This window comes from Struthio camelus, chromosome Z (genome assembly GCF_040807025.1).
Source record: "Struthio camelus isolate bStrCam1 chromosome Z, bStrCam1.hap1, whole genome shotgun sequence".
In the NCBI taxonomy this organism is placed as follows: domain Eukaryota; kingdom Metazoa; phylum Chordata; class Aves; order Struthioniformes; family Struthionidae; genus Struthio; species Struthio camelus.
In genome coordinates this window covers 71,359,766-71,376,195 of record NC_090982.1, presented here as the reverse complement: position 1 = coordinate 71,376,195, position 16,430 = coordinate 71,359,766, and the positions used below count along the sequence as shown (strand labels likewise).

The window sequence follows — 16,430 nt, the reverse complement described above, 5'->3', positions numbered from 1 at the left end:
GGGCTGCTACCGGGTCCTGCTGGGTCAGAGGCTGCGGGACCGTGCCCTGGTCGGTGCTGGCACGGCCACGCAGGCACCCTCGGCTCCTGGCTCAGCCTTCGCGGGGAGCAGCCGGCCCTCGTGGCGCCCTGGCAGCGAGCGACTGTCATTTTCTGAAGTTGCCAGGTACGTTTTTTCTCTTGTTTGACTAGACGGCATGCTGGGCCAAGGGGGTAGTTCTGTTGTTGAGGCTGTGCCACTCGTTTATAAAGAACACCAAATTCGTTAGGCCAGAGAGAGACCACCAAAGCAGAAAACATAATAAGGCTCCAAATCAGCAGACAATAGTGTTATTTGTATGTTAGGCCCTGCTCCAAACATTACATATGAGTTTCATCTAATTACAGTTTAATTAATAACAGACCTTGGAGCAAAGACCAGGAAAAGGTCTTTGTAAAGTTGAATCCCTTTTATGTTACTGCCAGCTCCTGAAATTCAGTTAATGAATAGAGATTCTTTGCTCCAGTGGGACAGCTTCACTAGCAAGGTGATAAATACTTAGGTTAGGATAGCTTTCTGGGTGATGGGAAGCCTCTGGGCAGGGGGGACCTTTGAACAATGGCTCTTCTTGCCTACAGGAGTGTCCCACCCGCTAATCATTAACAGTCTGCTAGGCTATCCCTTAACTAGTCTGCGTGCAGCTATTGTTACAGCACTAGCTCGCTACAGGAAGGCAGTTGTTTTTTAGCAGTACTAAAAAAAAACCCACCAAGACACTCACATGGAGGCAGGAGACCAGTGAAGTCTGGCTAGCGGGGCTGAGGTGCTCAGCCCCATCAAAACTAGTGCAGGATGTGCAGAAATAGCCCCTTGGGGCACCCGACCAAGGCACAGCCTGTGGCACCCCGTGGCATCTGGGTGCTTTCAAGGTAAGGTGCCCCCTAAACGGTGTTTCGGGCTGAGTAGCTAATTTCTCTCTAATGCATAAAGGACTTATCTCTTCCTTGGATCTAGCCCAGGTTCACATTAACTGCCATTTGATTGTTACATTGCATACCTCCTAAGGATGTCATTTTCTCTAAGGAACTCCTACAATCTGCTATTCAAAAAACACGGTCTTTGCCTCAAGACAAGCAAACGCTTCAGTTATTGTCATCGGGAATCTTTTCAGACCCATAGTAAATACGACGTGATCTTTAAACGCCCTCTTTTATTCTCATTCAGGAACGTCTGGATTTGATATCAGTCCAGGATTTTAGTATTTCATATTATCTAAAGAAAAAATGGCAAAGTAAAAACATGATATTCCTTTAATAATGATTTTGTTCTGTGAAGTAAAACAATGACTTTGTACTACCAGCATATAATTGCCTGAAGTAAAATCATTTTAACTGTAATTTTATTATTTTAGCAATTCTTGGAGTAAAAATACACCTGTGTGTGCAATTTTGCTCATTTTAAGCAAAAAACGCTTTTAAGCCTCAGTAGAAACTGCCTATGTTGTACAATAGTCAGCATTTTGCCTATATTTTTATGCATGCACTTTGTCATCAGCTTGTGCCTCTTTAGCAAATGATTTCCATAATAGTTTCTTCCAGTTGCAGTGTTCAAAAAATAACAAAAAATTATTTTCAAAAAAATCAAAAAAAAATTTCCTTTCTAATATTCTTTGGGAGCATTATAAACCAAAGCAAGGGGGCATTTCAATTGCAGATCATACAATGAAGTTTGGACACAACGTTCCATAACCATAAATCACATTGTCTATATCATGTAGAAAATCAGCCAGGCTTTCCAGGAGGAAGTATTTTCACAGCATTTAAGAAGGTATCAGTAAAACAGCATACAAATAATAGAATTATTCCAAACCGGGAAAACTTGGAGAGGTCAATGAATTGTCTAGTGTTTAGTGACTTTCACTGGTTGATACTTTTGAAGTTGTTCCTAGCCCTTTCCTGTGACCATGTTTAAAATTCTCATGTAGCTCAGAGACTATAAGAAATTCCAAGTTCTAAAATATCAAGATACAGAGAAAAGTTGAACTGAGTGGCCTTCTCTCCCCTCCCCGTCCACCCCTTCCCCACTTATGGGGAACTGTCAGTAACACTCTCAAGTCAATCTTGGCCAATACATCATGGTCATTTGGGGATAGATTTCTTCACCATCAAAGAAGAAATATACTCTGGTGTGGTAAAAAATGTAAATATCTTTTTAGGTCAAAGAACAATTTGAGATTTGTTCTTTAATGATCTCTAGCATAGTTTAAAGACTGTGCTATTTCACCGGAGAAAACTGTTTGCTCAAAGATCATTTTGGAGAAGGAATAAAGGGTTTGCTGTTCTGACAGAGTAAATAACTTCAGTAAACTAATTATTTGCCATAATCAGCTGTATTTTTAGAGATGAACAGAATGATATTTAGATCTGAGGTTCCAATTTCTGTAACAGGGATCAGAGAAGATTAATATAAGCATAGAGAAAAAATTAGTCCTTAACTGTTCCTTGTTTGTTTATTTTTTTATGCTTTTACTACCCTCCAAACTGGCATATCCGTTGCACTCATTCCTCTTTTCTATTTTTTTTTCTGTTAACACAGTCTTGGATTGCAATTCTTCTCCATGATATATATTTAAAACCTTTTCATTTTTTATTCTTCTTTAGGATTGTGTTGCTACATTGTATGCAATGTACTGTCAACCTTATACAAGATATAGAAACAGTTTCCAGTGATAAATCTTGCATGTACTTCAAAATTAAATACAGTGTTTATATCTAATTTTAGGCTGCCCTACAGCATTATTCAGTGGAGCAGTTATTACAATTCAGTACAACACAGCCTGAATATGTGGATGGCTGCTTATTAACCACAAGATGATAGTTTTAACACCAACCCCTCCTGCTTGTTTTTACTTAAACAGCAAGTGGTCATGTTTCTTCAGAAACCCAGGAGAGATTTTTCTCTTCCTCAAAACAAAAAATAGCACTGTGTAGTGATGACCTAATTCAGAAAGAGGAAATCATTCATAGATATGAGAACATAAACTAGTATTACATTAGAACAGAGGATATGTACAACATGGATTTGGAACTATATTTGAAATAAAAAAAAGTTATCATGAGGTTGTTTTTTTTTTTTTTTTAACCTGCACTGAGATATTTAACCGTATTATTTTTGGAAAAATAAGATACAAGTACTTTACCAACGAAGCACTATCAAATAAGGTGTAAGGTTAAACTATAACACCAAAGTTGAACTATGACACCTCCAAGAGCATTAGGGTGCTCCATGCTGTATAGTGTCTATAGCAGACTTTCCTTTCTCAACCTCAAAGGATCGGGTTTGATTGTAGTCAAAGAGGATGTCTGTAGCTTCTTTCTGCAGCTCTTCCTACAGTGAATTTTCTACCAGCCTAGAAACTGTGCAATCAGACTGGCCATGCCTTTGTTTTATTTCGTATTTCAGATTTATCTTCATGCCTTTTAAAGAAAATCTGTCATTGCTCTTTGTTTTCTGATTTCTGATAGAAGTCTTTTTGTGCAGTGTGCCTCTCTGCAGCTGCTTGCACAGCTCACCCTGGCAGACAACAGAAAGAGGAACAGTAAAGAGTTTTTAAGAAAGTGAAGACTGTCACAGAGAAACACAGCAGGTAGACTGGGGGCCCCCTCCAGCCCACAGCAGAGGAAGAAGCTCTGGTTACTTCATGGTGCTTGCAGCTAGGTTGACTGGGGAAATGGGTTTTAGAGCATGTGCGCCCAGATTAGTAGGTCAGACAACTTGTTTCCATTTATTGAGGGAGCGGCTGAGACCATGTGATGGGCGCCTCATCCTGTACAGTTAGCTATCCCCCAGCTTCCTTGAGTGTTACAATAATTTTTGCCATGTGCTCTTTTACCTGTTGCAGTGGTCATAATACTGATAGGAAGACAAAGGGAATATTTTTGGAAGAAGTGATCTAGTACTCAGCTTCTACTATAAAAGCAGAGTTGCTCAGAATGGAGAAAAAAAAAAAAAAGCATGATGGGAGACAACATTTTAGTTAAAACCAGAACTTCCACTTCTATCGTCTGCTTGGCTTTTGTATCTAGCACATTTCCTTACTTGTTCACCTGTTATTTTGTGTTTAGAAAAAAAAAAACCCTCCGAAGTCCTCAACCCCACCCATCTCCCAGAACACCCCAAATAGAATAAAACTGCACAGATCAGCTTGCTGGACAGTCTTATAACGCAAAGAATCTGCATAGGAAAAAGCAATTTTTCGCTCACAAGTACAGGGCCTTAGATGTCTAACTGTATACTGATTATATACAGTTAGAGGGCAGAGGTACACACCTTACAGGGTTCCCTTCTCCCTCAGGGTGTTAGTTGCTGTGATGTCAGAGATAATAAGATAGCAAGGTTGGTTTTAACAAAACCTGTAACTTAAAATACTTTTTACATTTGGTAGAATAAAGTTATGAAGCATGAACTTCTTTTTTCCCATTTATTTTTGGGTGTACACCAGGCAGCAAACACATAGAATCTTTAAAGAAAGCTGCAAAAAGCCACATAATAGGCTTTATTCTTTGGACCTACTGGAAGAAGTTTGATTTCCATATACTGCTTTTACCAATACAAAATATTTTTTATGCTATCCTGAAATATCAACTAGAGTGTTTTAAGCTAAATACACCGTGAAACAAAGAATGAATACAAGGATATAGGTCTCCATACTCATTTCTTCCAGAAAAATTATAAATGCTACATTACTTTCTTAAAAGGTAATATGGCCACAGGACAATACATAATTTTAAAACGTGGAAGAATTTAATGGGCCATACACCACTAAAGGAAATGAGTTTCTTAACTTGTGATCAGAGGCTTGCATGGAGAGCAACTATGTCATTCTTTCTGTAGTATTTTTCTGAATTATTTTCCTCACAAGTATTATTTAAAATAATTTATTGGATAGTATCACAGCTCCCCTCTGGGTGGGAGGCTAGGACTGAGGGATGTTCTTAATACGGACTGCTTTTATGGATGACAGAGTCTGGAAACCAGCCTCATCAAGAACATTGCAGTCTATTTAGGCAGAACAGTGACATTTGTTATTCCAGGCAGTGAGAAGGCAGTTCCTTTACGTGAGGCGCTGCGCCCTCATAAACAAAGATCTGCAGATCTGTTCCCAGACTATCTGCAAAATGATTTTCAGAGTGTCATTTACACTATCATCATGAGCATTGTTTCCTGGTTGATTTGTGTCCTTACTCACCTGGCTAACTCCCACTGTCTAGACCTGAGCTATCCTTCATTGCCAGTATGGTAAAGAAGTAAATGAGATAACTGTATCACGTTATTTGGCCTTCTGTTTGCTTAAACTCCTCCACTTTCTGATGAATTATTATTTCCTTCTCATGTCAGGTGTTTTCTGCAGTACAGTTCAATTGGCATTTTTTTAGGAACCCTGATGTTAAGTGACGTACTCTATGCTTCACTAGAAGGTTTATATTTTAGAGTGTAAGCTATATGTTCTTGCCTGTGCTAGGGTAAGTAGACTACCTGACTTTAATCAGTATGTGTTAGATAAGATTGGGACTTTAGGGATTTCTCAGAATAGCTGCAGCCTAACACTGGGGTCTGCTGTGGCCCTGTCCCCTCTCTTGAACCAGCATGTTGCTTAAGGTATGGCTCTGTAATAAGCCATGTGAGGAGCTGATCTGACTCCAAGCCGCAGTTTCTGTAGACCTAATTTTTGGCTCCATTTCCTTAACCACCTCACTGTGGCTTTGCTGGCCTAATAAAGGGCCTTAAAACAGACAGCCAAAGGCAGAGGGGAAGTGGACTATGGAAACTCGAATTTAATCTGTGAAACTTCTATCTTCATTCTTGGGGTGGAGGGTGGGGAACATGCAGAACTACTTTGTACAGTATGTTGCAGAGGCTTTTGTTTACATCCAAATATAAATGCATATTCAAAGTTTAGTCTGATTTTTTTTTTTTTTGCTTTTGACTCTTTACCCTCCTTCAGGTTTGTCTCCTTGCATGTGTGCATGCTTAAAAATCTTCTATTTTATAGCCATTTTCTTAGACCACATTTTGACTCTAGACCACCAGTTGAGACACACTACCTTAGAGAACATTAATGACTGTGTCAATCAAATATTTTTCTGAGAGCCAAGGATTTCCAAACTCCAGAGGTGCTCAAGCTATACCTCATTTTCCTGGATGTGCCTCTTGCTTGGGGCTTCTTTCTTAGCAGATTATCAGACTGCTACATAAACACTTAATGTTTTTATCAAGTCACAAAAATGCCATTTTAAGGGGGATCTTGAATTACTTATTCTGATTAACTGTGTAGATGTAGTTTTTCCCAGCTGAAAATAATTTTCTACTTCATTGAATAGTGTGGCTCTTGCATTCGCTCCAGATATGGGAAAGTTGAAAGAGTTCTTTCCTCTTCAGGAGTTTCAATCCTGTGCTTCTAAACAGAGTGCCATAAATACCATGTTCTCAGACAAGCGCTCTTGCTCTGTGCTTGTAAAACTGTTTCTCTTTTTCTAAACCAAAAGTGCAGTGGGCAAGGGACTGGAATCCCCTTGAACAACCGTTCAAACAATGGAGCTGAGGATTCATTCCTTTTCCCTTCGTGTGCCCTTCAAAAACAAGCTCTGTTCCACTCAAGGCAGGAACAAAACCAACCTTGACTTCTACCAAGTATCCTAACTAAAAGCTGGGGGGATTTTCTGGAGCAGGATCCTCTTGTTGAAGGTGTTTCCCCTTCTTTAAAACACTTGAATAAATATGAAAATGCAAAGATGCGATGAGACAAAATGACATGGTGTCTCCTCAAGCCTCTAAGCTACTGAATAAAAGGACGTTTCTTCACAAGCTAGCGTTATGACTCCTTGTTTTCCCTAAAATGAGTGTCCCAAAATGAAACATCTTGTTTCAGAATGAAAAAAACAATTTTGTGTTAAACGGACCAGAACTCCTCTCTCTCTTGTTTCAGTGACAAAAAGAGATAACAAAAATAAGTTTAACTTGATACAAACTTTCTTTTTCAGCAGCAAAAGTCTTGGTCAAAAGGCCCTTAGAATGCTGGAGACCTTTGCCTTTTCATTTTTGGGGAAGTATGTATTGTGTCATCAATATTTAAATACCTTTATGTGAACAGCTATTAAGTAATGTATTGCTTGAAAATTGTTCCCTCTAAATCATATCTTTAACTAGTTATAATATTTTATTCGTGATGTGTGATTGAATTATGCTACATGATATTGAGTTTATTTCCTGATTGTGTAAGCAGAAGAAAAGAATTTTCTAGCTGAAGCATAAGTACTAACATTGGTACAAGAATTATCGTGGCTGCATATTGACATCATGCAATAAAACAGCCTTGCTGAATATTTTTGAAAACAAGCAAGTATAAGGGGTGGGATGATAGCCAAATTAAAAGGCATTTGTAAATGTGTCTATGAATAATTTTTCCTACTATTTACCCAGCTCTTGTCTTGTAACTGAGTTTACCGAAATGCATAAATCAGTGCTGAGTATTTTAGGAGTCTATCCAGCTGCATTTCTCTTTTAGCATTCTCTTGTCAGCATGAAATATTGTGCCAAGAGCTATATCTGTGCAGTTTAGAGAATTTAGATAATTATGTAGGAAGATGGAAAATTAATTTAATAAAAAAACAGGGTTTATAGTACAGAACTGTCTGTAGCTGCATTAAAAATATCACCAAGGCACAACTAAGATAAATCTTCTTATGTAACTTTTTATCACTGTTCTGCACACCAAAACCTTAACTGTAATATACAGCATCTCTATAAAACTCAAATAATTTAACTACAATGATGGACATACTAATAATTGATTTAGAGGAACTGCAGATGTGTAAAAAAAAAAAAAAAAGTTTGCTGAAACATTAGCATCTGATGATTTTACTTTACGGTTTTCAACCTTGAAATATTTCCAAAGATTTACATGATAGCCTGATAGTTTTCACCATTTTGGAAGAAAAAAAAAAGAAAAGCATCAAATATAAAACATTATATAAAAATATATATAATAACTGATATTTAAATCTAGGAATCAGTAATAATGACCTTGTTTTAATTGTGGTTGTTTTTCTATCCCATCCCCATATAGCAATGATAACTGTATCATTGAGTTAGTTTCTTTATACAAGTATGTCTTTTATGTTGTGAATGTTAGAAGAAATTCATTTTATACTACACAAGCTACAGTATGAACACACTGTAAACCTTGTAAAACAACCTTATCAGTCACAAGACAGCTCACCTACATTTTATAATAAATTGAAGTTGTGTTTATGAATGTTAGGTGGGACAGTAATAAACACAAAGTTCAACCAAAACAGATGGGGCTCCAACACGATTTGTAAAATGGGTTACTTCACTGCTGGCAGCCCAGATCTCATTTCAGACAAAAATACAAGCAGAACTGAGGAAGAGGAAAGAGAAAAAGGTCATAAAGATGTTCTGAAAAAACACACTGAGTCCAGAAACCTTTGATAGTATTTTTTTCCCCTCGTTAATTTTGTTTTTTTGAAGTAAATACGGCACCCCTCTTGGCTAAGGTAGGGAAATTGCTCAGGAGGGTATCTTTTCCCATACTTTTTAGATATAACCTTGGTCTTGTGGCATGTTCTGTGTATCACAGAAGGAACAGAGAAGGTACATAGCATCGTGATAACTCAAACCCTTACTGTGTATTTGCATGGCTTACTTAATGAGGATATACCAACCTCCTTTCTCACAATGACATTTATGCATTTCTTTTCAATAATGACTGTGAATTATTTTGGTAAATACTCTTGTCAAGAATATGTTGTGTTTAAAGAAGCTTGTTTATAATATTTACCTAAATAATACTATTAGAAACAATAGGCAGAGCTTCACTAGCCTTGCAGAAAATGGCACTTTTTGTTTATGCTCCACCCAGATATGTGGGTTTTAAAAATCTGAGTGAGTATGGATGTGGCAAACCTAAGACCTGTGTTTAAAAACTAATTAATTGCTTCATTTTAATTCATAACTTGTCTTGCTTGCGTCAATGGGACTACTCATGCTGAAAGCTTAGATGTGATTTGCAAAAGCAAGGTCTAACTGAATTGACAATTTCTGCAATGAAGACTTGATCTTCAATATTAAATGTTGATATTCTTAGACATTATTTTTCTAATAAGAAGCCAGAATGCTGACATGATGTCCATAAAAAAAATTGATATACTTAACTATTTCCTCTCTTCCCAGAAAAAGCATTCTTAGTCCTTTTCCCTCAGCTATTTCTTGATTTTCTTTTCATTAACTCCTCTACCATTTCCCCCCGGCACCTCCCCCCCGCCAAAAGTGTAATTAATCTCTGAGTAATCTTTTTATTGAAAACATTGCATAGTTTCTTTTGCACTTGCTGTATATCTCTTTGAGGGGTTTCAGGTTTTCTTTCATTGGCACTTCCTTCATTTCAGTCATTTCCTATGTCACAGCCAGCCAGCAGTCTCAGTATTGGATGGCTGAAGCTGTTCATCTACTGAACAGTCTTGTGAAGTTGGAAGATGGTTTTAAAAGAAAAGACATCTACTTGAAATTTGATAAGCATGATTTTGTACTCAAACTGTACAAAGTGCCTCAGATAACTAAAAGGGAGTGGACTTGTTTCCCCAAACGTGTTGGTTGTTTTCATTTATGAATCCACAGTCTTTTTGCCTAAGGATTTTGTATTTATTCTAGTCTCTTTTAGATATAGCAAAGACTGCAATTTTTTACTAGCTTAGACTATGGTATTATTTAGGTTTTCATAGTGAATTCTGCATTGTGGATACTGCTGGCTGACAAAAGTACCTCAGGGTTAAGATAATGGGGAAACTGGGGAATGGGTCGACTTGTAGTAATTGTGAACACGGCTTGCAAACAAATTATCTGGATAGCTACCAAGTGATATGGTCAATGGGACGAATACTGTACGCATAGGTTTGGCTGGGTTTCCTGGCAGCTAAAGAAAAAATAAAAACCCCACACAACGTACTCCCTTGTATGAGTTTCATGTTAAATACAATGCTTGCAATATTGTTCAAAACAAAACAAAGCAAAGCAACACCTACTTTGGATCCTGCCAGGTTACACAACTGTTTTACCAGAAGAGAAACAGCCATAAAAGGTGTCCTATAAACAGCTAAAAAACCAAAACCTTTTTCTTAACCACAGGGGCACTGGACAGGGGACTGTGGGAAAATGACTAAAGACGACACCCATAGGGAGTCTGAAAGTTTTGCTGTCATATGCAAGCTTGGGATGCTTTTGGTAAGAGTTAGATGAGACAAGTACATACACTCACTAATTATCGTAAATGTCACTTTCTTTTATGTTTAGTTCCTTAAGATTAAAGAGTGCTTTGGTTTAGGAAGACTGAGTGAACATTGCATTAACCCCTGGTCCCAATCTTCTGAAGGGAACAACTGCAGACACCCAAATCTAATTACCTCTGTGGGGTTAAACACAGTTAGTAGAGCAGCAATAGCTGAGCAAACACTAAATGAGTTTCCTTGGGTACAGGAAGTAGCGTAGTTGCAGCAGCATGAAACTCTGCATGTGCTAATTTCCCCCCTTTCTCAGCCTCTCATTTAGAGTTAGGTCAGAGATCAAAACAGTACGCCACGGCTTGCAGTATAAACGAATGTTGTTGGAACTAGTCTTCACTTTCTAAGGGCTAATCTTGCAAGGTGCTGAGTGCTTCCAACCCTATCAATTTCAACTGAACTGAGAGTACGTGGCAGTTCCTTGTAATTTTGGGTTACAAATTCTTAGTTAAGATCAGGCATAGGTTGGCTGTAATTGAGGTTTTTTTAGCAGGCGAGCATCAGTACCTGATAACAGATGGTGACATGGTGAATCATATTTAGTGTTGCAGAAAATGGACTAAATTGAATATTTTTAGTAAGGTAAGTATTTTACAGTTTTAGTACTTTCTGGCATGACTATTTGCCATTAAGAAATTGCAATCTGTATATAGGCAACAGACGAGTTTTGTTCTAAGGCTTTTTTTAACTTTGCGTTTGCTCAGCAATTGAGAAATTTGCTAGGTGATAAGTTGCAGCTGTGGCAAATGATACGTGTTGCCATGCATTTTTTAAATAGTCTGGATACGCTTGAGCCATTCCCTAAATATTCAGGTTGGTACTAAATATAAATTCACGGTGCTCACATGTTTTCTGCAGGCTTTTAGTGTGGATTTTCCAATCATCTACGTTCTCTATTCAGTGAATGAAGAAAGTAAAGTTCTTGAAAAAGGGATTTAGAATAGCTGTAACGCCTGACAGGGAACACTGAAAATGGCTAGATGAAGATTAGATCTAATATTCTGCCTCTCACCTGGGTTTAGGTGCTCATCTGCACCCCTTGAGATAGGCCTCTCTGTGGAAAGTCAGTTCTGATTTGGAAACCATTTCTTATGCTCAGGCAGGATGATGTACCTTCAGGACTCAGTAGCTCAATCACTGTTTGAGCTTCAGGCATTCTTCTATCAAGAGACATTTGTGGAGACATTAAGTGTCAACTTAGTGTCAGCCTATGAGGATAAACTCACAACTCCCATCTCCCAGAGAAATATTCTGACTACCAGGCTGCAGACTAATTTGGATGGAGGCGCCGTTATTTGCGTTACTGAGCACTGCCACTGTGCAGGCAGAATTGTCCAAGATTCATGGAAATAATGACCGTGCTGGCAAGACGCAACTCACTTCAGGAGCTGGCAGGAAACAGGCATAGGGGGTTCCCCTTTGGGATTTGCTTAGGTGACTGATGCCGTAAAGCCAAGGGATAACAAGTTTTAAAAGACTCCTGCTTGCCTGTGTTATAAAACTCTGGTTTCTGTAGAGAAAGATCCCTTTTTGCCCTCTTTCTTGTGCTGCCTGTGAAGTGCTAAGAGTGAGACCAAGGAGGGGAACTGAATGGATAGGGGAGAAAAGAGAATAATGAGATTCATTAGAAGAAATAAGATGTTAACTTAATGGTAAAAGAGTTAATGAGGGAAGTCAAAAGGACTAGGAGAAATGAGGGAAACGGGAAGAGGCTGAAAGATGAGATGAGGAGGAATTAATGGAGGAGGAAAAACCAAACAGGTTAAGCAGTCGTTACAAAGTTTAATGTTAAGAGTTGCAATAAATTGTGGTGTCATTTTGGAATCTGATTGCATGATTTATTGGACATTGCTGAGAGCATTTATAATGCCAGCAGCCAAAAGGATAGCTGTTCTGGGCCTTGCTGACATCTAGAAGGATAAGTACTTGGTCTTTGATGGAAAATTAGAGACTACTCTCGTAACAATTCCACACATCTGTTTGTAGCACCTGTACATCCTTTTGTTTTGTTTGAGGTGACTCTTGGTCCTGTTTTATATAATATTTTTTAAAAAGGAGAAAAATACAACTTTTTAAATTTCAACAATGAATTAAAAAATAAGCTTTGGTCCTCTGGTATATCACTGCAATGTTTTTGTCTTTTTCTTTCCCCTATAGCTTTTCTAAAAAAGAAAGTAAAATATGTAATGTTAAAATATGTTAGCTAAAAGTTTGCTGCCACTAGAATAGAAGAAAAGGCTTAAAATCCTTTTAAAAACCTATGGCGGATTGAACAGGTGATAGTTTAAGGCATTGTTTCACGTTGTAATCTAGCCATTGCCTCAATATTCATCACGCAAAAATATTTAAAGCTTTTATATCATATCAATATTTTAAGTCATGTTATTAATACCATGTAAACTGGTATTCTTTTTAAAAAATTGAAGGATCAATGGACCAATGCTAACTGTCTCCAAAAATCACTTAAGAGGCTTTATTTACACTACACCCTTAAATCATCATAGGTACGTCATATTAGTGGTCTTCGAAACCAAGTCATCACAGACTTCCAGTGATGACCTGAAGAAGCCAGTCTATTAATACCTGTTTAAAAAATTGTAATTAATGTGATTTCAGTGGCTTTATATTCTCTTATGGATTACTTTGGCTAAGGATTGTGGCTGCCTAAGAGTGGCAGTGACCCTCTACTTGGATGGACAACTGAGAGCAAAGGCATTGAAGACAGGTGACTTGAAATCCATCTAAAAAAAATATTCTTAAAGAAATGTAACTGTAAACTCAAGAGTATTTATCAGAGTATTATCTTAATACAGGGTATAAGATTATAACTGTTAATAATAGAGTTCTAGTGACAATTATACTAAAGTTTAAAGCTAAACTATTTTTATGCTTTGGGAGGTATTTTTACAATGCACTTGTGTCACTTCTCTTTTGTTGGAAACAAGGTAAGTCAAGGTAAGTATTATTCTTATATATCTCACAACTTAATGCCTGTGTTTTCAGACTTTAACAGCACAGTGTAATGCAGAAACAACCATGTCATTTTGAGGCAGCTTACTGGAAGGGGTTGTGTTGTGTTTTATCACTCTAAAGAGTGGAATGATACCGCTCCTTTAAGCATTCCACCTCCCAGAGCTCAATGTCTGCAGAAATTAATGAGCTTTGCAGTACTGTGACTGGCAAATAGTGACTGAAATTGCAGAAAGCGCAAATTTTTACTTTGTTTTGTACCAGAGTTTCAGTTGGGGCATGTAAATGTGGGGCTATGTACTTTTACGTTACTTACTGTTTACCAATACAGTAAAAAAACCAAGTAATATAAAAATTACTTACACTTCTTGTTTGCTTAATTGAGGTAATCAGTTCAGTACAAGCAAACTGAGTTGAGCTGAACTTGAGAGCAGTGAAAATGACATGAACAGATTTTCAAGATCAAAAAGACAATTGGAAAGACTCACCTTGAATTCCCTTGAAACAAAACCATTACTTCCAAAACCAATTGCCCTATTGTTCTTGAAATTATTTGTAAAACTCTTCGGAAAGTTTCTTAAAGATGTTGGTAGATGCTGATACATCTTTTTTTTGGGGGATTACAGCACGCACACAGATGTGGCAATAAAATTGAGGATACTTTGATGTCAGCAGCTTTACACATTTCAGGATTAAGTCTAATTCTAAAGATTCACCTTGATTTTACAGTATGTTCCGTTTTCAATATTTGTATCAGTAGAATAACTTCAGTATATAACCTAGCTTTTCCTCATGGGAATCAACCATTCCTGCTATAACAGTATCAGAGTCATCAGGTAAGTAGAGGGCCAGATTGCCTAAGAATCTAGAAATCGAAGGGACACAATAAATACAATAAATATTTAACCAAACATTTTTTTCCCGACTTTTCTTTCTATTCAATTCATGTTGTGAAACTAGATTCCAACCATAACAGTTTTCCTGATGATAGTAGTGTTTCTTTTGTGGATGACTTTTTAATTCACGGGTATCAAGTCTGTGAAAATAGTCTTGAGGCTTAAAAAGGCAGTCAAGACTTGCGTTAATTGTTACGACACTGAGAATCACCCTGTGGTTAAAATAATCTGTGAGATTGTCAGCATAAATATATTGTAAAAATATAGTCCCATGTCCCCCTGTCCTGATCCACGTGGGAAGGGTACCTTTCTATACAAGGTTGAGGATCAAAAACTCACCAGAATAAACCAAATTCTGATTATAGCTTCTAATTATGATTATGGACAAGCCAGCAGACATGCCTGCCTATGTACCAGCCTCCCATCAAAGCCAGAATGGCCATACCTGGCAGGCAGGTAACAGAGATAAAAGCTGAAACAGTGTAATATGTGCAGAAAACTCGAGAGAAGCCTCACTGTTTGACTGAACTGGTATAACTTGCCAAGATGACAAAGTCTTACTGAATTACACTCCATCAGCGAGTACAATAGCAAGTTCTGTATTCTGCCCTGGGAAAGTCTTACTGCAGTAGAAGAGAATTTACGGAAGAGCACTGAAAAGTTGTCTGGAAATCTCTCTTCAAAGATAAATTATTTTCTTAAAAGCAGAGAATTATGTCACACGATGGGGTTTTGTTCTCTTTAAAGCCTATCTGCTTTTCTTATAGTTTCCCTTGTGTTCCCTCCTTCAGACAAGAAATCTTGTCAAGTTAGGAATATATATGGAATCTCTTTATCATCACATTTTAAAATATTTCCCCTGGAGAACAAATAACAAAATAATGATCGCGTTTGTCCCCTGTGCTTGAAATCAGCAATACATGATTAATACAGACTTACTTAATGAAAAAGCACTGAAACCATTGGGCTCAATAATGAATAATCCATGGGAGTTGTTTAGACCAGGACAAACACTTACAAACTGAATTTTATGAATATTCTTTTTAATTTTTTAAACAAATCTGTTTTCCACTGTGTTCACACCCATTTATTTTTATTTTTTACTGATTATTCACTTAGCACTTGGGGTGATGGAAAACACTTGCTTTTGCAGACTTAACCATTCCATTTGAATTATATCACAGTCACTCCTCGTATTGCATTAGTGCCCAAAGCCTCTAGCCTGGATTAGTGCTCACTGTTAGGCACTGTGCTAACGGCCTGAGTCCTTTCCCTAAAGCCCTTAGGTTTTAGCGGTAGGTTTGCCAAAGACTGATGGGAGAAAAGCGTGATTAAAAACCACGGTGGTCAGAGATGGATTAGAAACACGTTATTTCGCTCTCTATTGTTTTACCGTGCACACCTCCCCGTGGGTAGGAAGGGAGCGGAGGTCGGCAGGGGGATGGAAACCCGGTAAGGGCGATTTTCCGGGTCTCCCTTCTCGAGCAAGGCCCTTGCCGGCGCCGGGCAGGGGCTCGGGCCCCGGGGCCCCCTGGCAGATGCAGCGTGGGGGCGCCCCGGGCCGAGCGCCCCGGCGGCGGGGGCGGGCGGGCGGGGCAGCAGGCGCTGCGGCAGCGGGGGCGGCAGGGGGGGCCGCGGCCGGGGCGGCGCGGGCCCGGCGGGAGCCGCCTCCGCGGGGGCGCCGGGCTGCGGCCGGCGGGGGGGAAGGTCTCGGCAGGAGGGGGGGGCCGCTCCGCCGGGGCCGGTGAGGAGAGGGCGAAGGGGCCGCGGCTGCCGAGCGGGCGCCGCTTGCCCTCCCCAGCCGGCGGGGGAGGCGGGGGCCACCGGCTGCCAGCGCCCCTGCCCGCGCAGCCCGGCTGGGAGGCGCCTTTCTGGGCGCTGGCCCAGCGCCGCGGCCAGCCCCGTGCCGCCCGGCGCTGCCCGCTTCCTGCCCGCCGTCGCCCGGGGGCCGGTGCCAACCTGGGAGCCGCCCGGCGGCCGGGATCACTTGCCATTTGCATTTCGCCGCTGCTCGGGAGGAGGCGGTAGCCGGTAGCCGGTGCCCGGCGCTGGGGGCGGCGGAGGCGACGGCCGGCGGCTGCCGCGGCCGCTGCGCCCGCCGCCTGGCCGGGCTGCCCGCGCGGCTCCCTGCGTCCGCCTCTTCCTTCCCCCGCGCCGCCTCCGCCGGGGGAGCCCGCGGGGCCCTACGTGCCGGGCCGGCAGCGAGGGGAGGGTCTGCGGCTCGGCGTCG

General features: G+C 39.9%; 1 long non-coding RNA gene across 1 annotated transcript; it reads right to left on the bottom strand.

The window, feature by feature from the left end:
• Nucleotides 1-1,177: 1,177 nt before the first annotated feature.
• Nucleotides 1,178-16,347, bottom strand: LOC138064431 (uncharacterized). Its single transcript, XR_011137676.1, has 3 exons — nt 16,192-16,347; nt 14,021-14,169; nt 1,178-3,552 (listed from the first exon to the last, which is right to left on the bottom strand). It is a non-coding gene; the product is annotated as an uncharacterized lncRNA (long non-coding RNA).
• Between the last annotated feature and the right edge of the window lie 83 nt (nt 16,348-16,430).